Source organism: Schistocerca gregaria, unplaced genomic scaffold, assembly GCF_023897955.1.
Source record: "Schistocerca gregaria isolate iqSchGreg1 unplaced genomic scaffold, iqSchGreg1.2 ptg000681l, whole genome shotgun sequence".
Taxonomy (NCBI): Eukaryota; Metazoa; Arthropoda; class Insecta; order Orthoptera; family Acrididae; genus Schistocerca; species Schistocerca gregaria.
Genome location: NW_026062062.1, coordinates 1 through 7,500, shown reverse-complemented (window position 1 = coordinate 7,500; position 7,500 = coordinate 1). Strand labels below are relative to the sequence as shown.

General features: G+C 57.4%; 2 non-coding genes across 2 annotated transcripts; both read left to right on the top strand.

Moving 5' to 3' along the window:
• Positions 1-2,295: 2,295 nt before the first annotated feature.
• Positions 2,296-4,188, top strand: LOC126318740 (small subunit ribosomal RNA). Its single transcript, XR_007557460.1, has one exon. It is a non-coding gene; the product is annotated as a small subunit ribosomal RNA (ribosomal RNA).
• Positions 4,189-4,549: 361 nt separating this feature from the next.
• LOC126318736 (5.8S ribosomal RNA) lies at positions 4,550-4,704 on the top strand. The gene has a single exon (XR_007557456.1). It is a non-coding gene; the product is annotated as a 5.8S ribosomal RNA (ribosomal RNA).
• The last annotated feature ends 2,796 nt before the right edge of the window (positions 4,705-7,500 follow it).

The window sequence follows — 7,500 nt, the reverse complement described above, 5'->3', positions numbered from 1 at the left end:
AAGTTTGCCCCTTAACCTTAACTCAAGTTGCCCCTTAACCTAACTCAAGTTGCCCCTTAACCTAACTCCACGTTGCCCCTTAACCTAACCCACGTTGTCCCTTAACCTAACCCACGTTGTCCCTTAACCTAACCCACGTTGTCCCTTAACCTAACCCACGTTGTCCCTTAACCTAACCCACGTTGTCCCTTAACCTACCCACGTTGTCCCTTAACCTAACCCACGTTGTCCCTTAACCTAACCCACGTTGTCCCTTAACCTAACCCACGTTGTCCCTTAACCTAACCCACGTTGTCCCTTAACCTAACCCACGTTGTCCTTAACCTAACCCACGTTGTCCCTTAACCTAACCCACGTTGTCCCTTAACCTAACCCACGTTGTCCCTTAAACCTAACCCACGTTGTCCCTTAACCTAACCCACGTTTGTCCCTTAACCTAACCCACGTTGTCCCTTAAACACGCGATCTAGTGTTTGCCTAACATAGTTCACTGCTCGGAATCTCTGGTGTCGTTGTTATCCTCATGTAGATGTCTTGCGAGTGTTGCTTACTTTCCACATATTCCCGCTATCCACTGTCAATTGTACTGCAATAGGACTATATCGGCCCCCCCCCCCCTCCCTCTGTCCCTCTCTTTGTGTCTCTGTCCTCTCAAGCTGGTCGGTCTGGCGTTTGAGTGTTAAATGAGCCTCGCAGCTGTTCAGTTGCATTCAGATGTCGACGCCCTCAGTGTACGTCGTGGTATGGTCTGTGTCCATTGTCCGCTGATGTCGTACGCGTAACCCACACGCTGTACCGATCATCGGTCGTTACGTACAGAGTGAAGTAGTGTGATACGTGTGACCGTACGCTGGCTGTGCCCAACGGTGTCGAATCTCAATTTCCATATGTTGTGCTCGATGCTACTTGTCTCGTCTCCCAATAACAGCTAGGTTGCACTGTGGTACGCCGTAGAGGCGTGTGGGAGGAACGTACGAACGCATTGTATGTCACCCTGGGTCGCTGGGTGTGGTGGTGCGGTGAGTCAGGTCAGGTCAGGTCAGGTCAGGTCAGCGTGAGCCGTCTGATGTAGTGACGCGTGTATTCCGACTTTGTCGTATTGCCTCACACAAAGTGCTACCCTGGTGGACCGCGTTCCATATCTGGGACATGCCGCAGATGCCGGTTGACAGTGGATCGCGGAAGGGACATCGCATACGTGCGCGGGCCACCTTCCACGTGTTCTCTTCTGCACATGTCGCAGTGTGTATGTGGTCTGATGTAGCGTGTCGTGACACATGACATCCTGGCATGCAAGAATTGTTGAATTCGCAAATGTAGGTGGACATCTACGTTTACTGCCCAAGATACGCAAATGAACTGGAAATCCGTTGTTGAGCGGTTGTTCACGCTGGAGGTGAATCTGTAATGGCGACGATCGGTACAGCTATTAACCGGTTGTTTCAGCGGTACCCGCCACATCCACACACGTGACTAGGCCCATGTGGGTATGAAGCGATACGCGGCGGTGGCTTGGTGGGACTGTTCCCGGCCGGTGAAGGGGGGCCGCCCGGCGTGTTGGCCGCGCGCTGCGTGGGCGCACGCGCAACAGCCGGCTGGTGGGGGGCGCCGAGTGGCAGGAGCGCCAGCAGACGGGCCCGGCAGGCGGCGCAGCTACGCTGCGGCGCACCCTGCACGCGGCGCCTGGCGGCCAAAGTTGGTTCAGCCGAGCCCGGTGCGAAGCGCGGTGGACATCTGCAGTGTGCTGGTCTGATTGAGGACTGTGTGCGTTGAGGATGCGCCGCCGCCTGGCACTCGGCGCCGCGACGCCGTCTGCTGCTCGGTCGCCCCAGCGGTTCTCGCAGGTGGTTTGTATCGCAGTTGTGCGGACGTGTTGGCGCGTGCGCTGTGCTGGGAGAGTTCGCTTCTGCACCCAAGTGGGGCTTTGCCCTTGTGTGGCGCTGGCGTTGGAGCTGCCGGTCACCATAGGTGGCGCGTGTTGTCTCCCGCCGGCAATGCCACGACAGCACGCTCCCGGGCCTCTGTCGGCAGCGGCAAGCTCAGTTGGGAGCAAGGGTGTTTGCACTAAAACCGTCTACTCGCCTAACTCCGGGTGATTGCGCCTCTCTCGAAACCGACCAAGTACCTAGGACGGCGCTGCGCGCCGCCGGGACCTGAGAGGGTTTCGAGGTGTATCGTGCAGGGGAGCTCGGCCTCCTCCTGTTTGCAGAATAATTGAGCGGACGCTTGCGTGTTCGCGCGGGCCCCCGGGACACACTCCCGGGCGGCCGGCTGCTCAGCTCTAGTTGACGCAGCTCCCTGGTTGATCCTGCCAGTAGTCATATGCTTGTCTCAAAGATTAAGCCATGCATGTCTCAGTACAAGCCGCATTAAGGTGAAACCGCGAATGGCTCATTAAATCAGTTATGGTTCCTTAGATCGTACCCACGTTACTTGGATAACTGTGGTAATTCTAGAGCTAATACATGCAAACAGAGTCCCGACCAGAGATGGAAGGGACGCTTTTATTAGATCAAAACCAATCGGATTGGCTTGTCTGGTCCGTTTGCCTTGGTGACTCTGAATAACTTTGGGCTGATCGCACGGTCCTCGTACCGGCGACGCATCTTTCAAATGTCTGCCTTATCAACTGTCGATGGTAGGTTCTGCGCCTACCATGGTTGTAACGGGTAACGGGGAATCAGGGTTCGATTCCGGAGAGGGAGCCTGAGAAACGGCTACCACATCCAAGGAAGGCAGCAGGCGCGCAAATTACCCACTCCCGGCACGGGGAGGTAGTGACGAAAAATAACGATACGGGACTCATCCGAGGCCCCGTAATCGGAATGAGTACACTTTAAATCCTTTAACGAGTATCTATTGGAGGGCAAGTCTGGTGCCAGCAGCCGCGGTAATTCCAGCTCCAATAGCGTATATTAAAGTTGTTGCGGTTAAAAAGCTCGTAGTTGGATTTGTGTCCCACGCTGTTGGTTCACCGCCCGTCGGTGTTTAACTGGCATGTATCGTGGGACGTCCTGCCGGTGGGGCGAGCCGAAGGGGTGCTTTCGCGTCCCGAGGCGGACCCCGTTTAAATCCTACCAGGGTGCTCTTTGTTGAGTGTCTCGGTGGGCCGGCACGTTTACTTTGAACAAATTAGAGTGCTTAAAGCAGGCAAGCCCGCCTGAATACTGTGTGCATGGAATAATGGAATAGGACCTCGGTTCTATTTTGTTGGTTTTCGGAACCCGAGGTAATGATTAATAGGGACAGGCGGGGGCATTCGTATTGCGACGTTAGAGGTGAAATTCTTGGATCGTCGCAAGACGAACAGAAGCGAAAGCATTTGCCAAGTATGTTTTCATTAATCAAGAACGAAAGTTAGAGGTTCGAAGGCGATCAGATACCGCCCTAGTTCTAACCATAAACGATGCCAGCCAGCGATCCGCCGCAGTTCCTCCGATGACTCGGCGGGCAGCCTCCGGGAAACCAAAGCTTTTGGGTTCCGGGGGAAGTATGGTTGCAAAGCTGAAACTTAAAGGAATTGACGGAAGGGCACCACCAGGAGTGGAGCCTGCGGCTTAATTTGACTCAACACGGGAAACCTCACCAGGCCCGGACACCGGAAGGATTGACAGATTGATAGCTCTTTCTTGATTCGGTGGGTGGTGGTGCATGGCCGTTCTTAGTTGGTGGAGCGATTTGTCTGGTTAATTCCGATAACGAACGAGACTCTAGCCTGCTAACTAGTCGCGTGACATCCTTCGTGCTGTCAGCGATTACTTTTCTTCTTAGAGGGACAGGCGGCTTCTAGCCGCACGAGATTGAGCAATAACAGGTCTGTGATGCCCTTAGATGTTCTGGGCCGCACGCGCGCTACACTGAAGGAATCAGCGTGTCTTCCTAGGCCGAAAGGTCGGGGTAACCCGCTGAACCTCCTTCGTGCTAGGGATTGGGGCTTGCAATTGTTCCCCATGAACGAGGAATTCCCAGTAAGCGCGAGTCATAAGCTCGCGTTGATTACGTCCCTGCCCTTTGTACACACCGCCCGTCGCTACTACCGATTGAATGATTTAGTGAGGTCTTCGGACTGGTACGCGGCATCGACTCTGTCGTTGCCGATGCTACCGGAAAGATGACCAAACTTGATCATTTAGAGGAAGTAAAAGTCGTAACAAGGTTTCCGTAGGTGAACCTGCGGAAGGATCATTACCGACTAGACTGCATGTCTTTCGATGTGCGTGTCGTGTCGCGCAACACGCTACCTGTACGGCAGTGGCCGTGCGCCGCGTGCGGAACCACGCGTGCCTCTCAAAACTAGCGGAAGTGTTGTTGTTGTGTGGTACGAGCGCTGAAGCTCTGGAGCGGCTGGCCTGCGGTACCTGGCGCCTGGCGCCGGTTTTGAATGACGTTCGCCCGAGTGCCTGTCCGCTCCGGTGTGGAGCCGTACGACGCCCATCGGCTGTGAGGCCGTTGGACACAAAAAAATAGTGGAACAGGGGCCGTCAGACGCCTCAGTCCCGCAAATGCTACTGTCTTGAAAGAGACAGTGGGAGACTGAAAAGGAAAAGATCACCCAGGACGGTGGATCACTCGGCTCGTGGGTCGATGAAGAACGCAGCAAATTGCGCGTCGACATGTGAACTGCAGGACACATGAACATCGACGTTTCGAACGCACATTGCGGTCCATGGATTCCGTTCCCGGGCCACGTCTGGCTGAGGGTCGGCTACGTATACTGAAGCGCGCGGCGTTTGTCCCGCTTCGGAGACGTGGGAGTGTCGTGGTCGCCTGTGTGGCCGGCCGCGTCTCCTTAAACGTGCGATGCGCGCCCGTCGCCTGGCGGTTCGCATACCGGTACTTTCTCGGTAGCGTGCACAGCCGGCTGGCGGTGTGGCGTGCGACACCTCGTACAACGACCTCAGAGCAGGCGAGACTACCCGCTGAATTTAAGCATATTACTAAGCGGAGGAAAAGAAACTAACAAGGATTCCCCCAGTAGCGGCGAGCGAACAGGGAAGAGTCCAGCACCGAACCCCGCAGGCTGCCGCCTGTCGTGGCATGTGGTGTTTGGGAGGGTCCACTACCCCGACGCCTCGCGCCGAGCCCAAGTCCAACTTGAATGAGGCCACGGCCCGTAGAGGGTGCCAGGCCCGTAGCGGCCGGTGCGAGCGTCGGCGGGACCTCTCCTTCGAGTCGGGTTGCTTGAGAGTGCAGCTCCAAGTGGGTGGTAAACTCCATCTGAGACTAAATATGACCACGAGACCGATAGCGAACAAGTACCGTGAGGGAAAGTTGAAAAGAACTTTGAAGAGAGAGTTCAAAAGTACGTGAAACCGTTCTGGGGTAAACGTGAGAAGTCCGAAAGGTCGAACGGGTGAGATTCACGCCCATCCGGCCACTGGCCCCCGCCCTCGGCAGATGGGGCCGGCCGCCCGCGCGGAGCAATCCGCGGCGGGGTCGTGTCCGGTTGCCTTTCCACTCGCCGCGGGGTGGGGCCGTTCCGGTGTGCGGTGGGCCGCACTTCTCCCCTAGTAGGACGTCGCGACCCGCTGGGTGCCGGCCTACGGCCCGGGTGCGCAGCCTGTCCTTCCGCGGGCCTCGGTTCGCGTCTGTTGGGCAGAGCCCCGGTGTCCTGGCTGGCTGCTCGGCGGTATATCTGGAGGAGTCGATTCGCCCCTTTGGGCGCTCGGGCTCCCGGCAAGCGCGCGCGGTTCTTCCCGGATGACGGACCTACCTGGCCCGGCCCCGGACCCGCGCCGCTGTTGGCTCGGGATGCTCTCGGGCGGAATAATCGCTCCCGTCAGCGGCGCTTCAGCTTTGGACAATTTCACGACCCGTCTTGAAACACGGACCAAGGAGTCTAACATGTGCGCGAGTCATTGGGCTGTACGAAACCTAAAGGCGTAATGAAAGTGAAGGTCTCGCCTTGCGCGGGCCGAGGGAGGATGGGGCTTCCCCGCCCTTCACGGGGCGGCGGCCTCCGCACTCCCGGGGCGTCTCGTCCTCATTGCGAGGTGAGGCGCACCTAGAGCGTACACGTTGGGACCCGAAAGATGGTGAACTATGCCTGGCCAGGACGAAGTCAGGGGAAACCCTGATGGAGGTCCGTAGCGATTCTGACGTGCAAATCGATCGTCGGAGCTGGGTATAGGGGCGAAAGACTAATCGAACCATCTAGTAGCTGGTTCCCTCCGAAGTTTCCCTCAGGATAGCTGGTGCTCGTACGAGTCTCATCCGGTAAAGCGAATGATTAGAGGCCTTGGGGCCGAAACGACCTCAACCTATTCTCAAACTTTAAATGGGTGAGATCTCCGGCTTGCTTGATATGCTGAAGCCGCGAGCAAACGACTCGGATCGGAGTGCCAAGTGGGCCACTTTTGGTAAGCAGAACTGGCGCTGTGGGATGAACCAAACGCCGAGTTAAGGCGCCCGAATCGACGCTCATGGGAAACCATGAAAGGCGTTGGTTGCTTAAGACAGCAGGACGGTGGCCATGGAAGTCGGAATCCGCTAAGGAGTGTGTAACAACTCACCTGCCGAAGCAACTAGCCCTGAAAATGGATGGCGCTGAAGCGTCGTGCCTATACTCGGCCGTCAGTCTGGCAGTCATGGCCGGTCCTCGCGGCCGGCCGCGAAGCCCTGACGAGTAGGAGGGTCGCGGCGGTGGGCGCAGAAGGGTCTGGGCGTGAGCCTGCCTGGAGCCGCCGTCGGTGCAGATCTTGGTGGTAGTAGCAAATACTCCAGCGAGGCCCTGGAGGGCTGACGCGGAGAAGGGTTTCGTGTGAACAGCCGTTGCACACGAGTCAGTCGATCCTAAGCCCTAGGAGAAATCCGATGTTGATGGGGGCCGTCATAGCATGATGCACTTTGTGCTGGCCCCCGTTGGGCGAAAGGGAATCCGGTTCCTATTCCGGAACCCGGCAGCGGAACCGATATAAGTCGGGCCCCTCTTTTAGAGATGCTCGTCGGGGTAACCCAAAAGGACCCGGAGACGCCGTCGGGAGATCGGGGAAGAGTTTTCTTTTCTGCATGAGCGTTCGAGTTCCCTGGAATCCTCTAGCAGGGAGATAGGGTTTGGAACGCGAAGAGCACCGCAGTTGCGGCGGTGTCCCGATCTTCCCCTCGGACCTTGAAAATCCGGGAGAGGGCCACGTGGAGGTGTCGCGCCGGTTCGTACCCATATCCGCAGCAGGTCTCCAAGGTGAAGAGCCTCTAGTCGATAGAATAATGTAGGTAAGGGAAGTCGGCAAATTGGATCCGTAACTTCGGGATAAGGATTGGCTCTGAGGATCGGGGCGTGTCGGGCTTGGTCGGGAAGTGGGTCAGCGCTAACGTGCCGGGCCTGGGCGAGGTGAGTGCCGTAGGGGTGCCGGTAAGTGCGGGCGTTTAGCGCGGGCGTGGTCTGCTCTCGCCGTTGGTTGGCCTCGTGCTGGCCGGCGGTGCAGGATGCGCGCGCCTGCGCGGCGTTCGCGCCCCGGTGCTTCAACCTGCGTGCAGGATCCGAGCTCGAGTCCCGTGCCT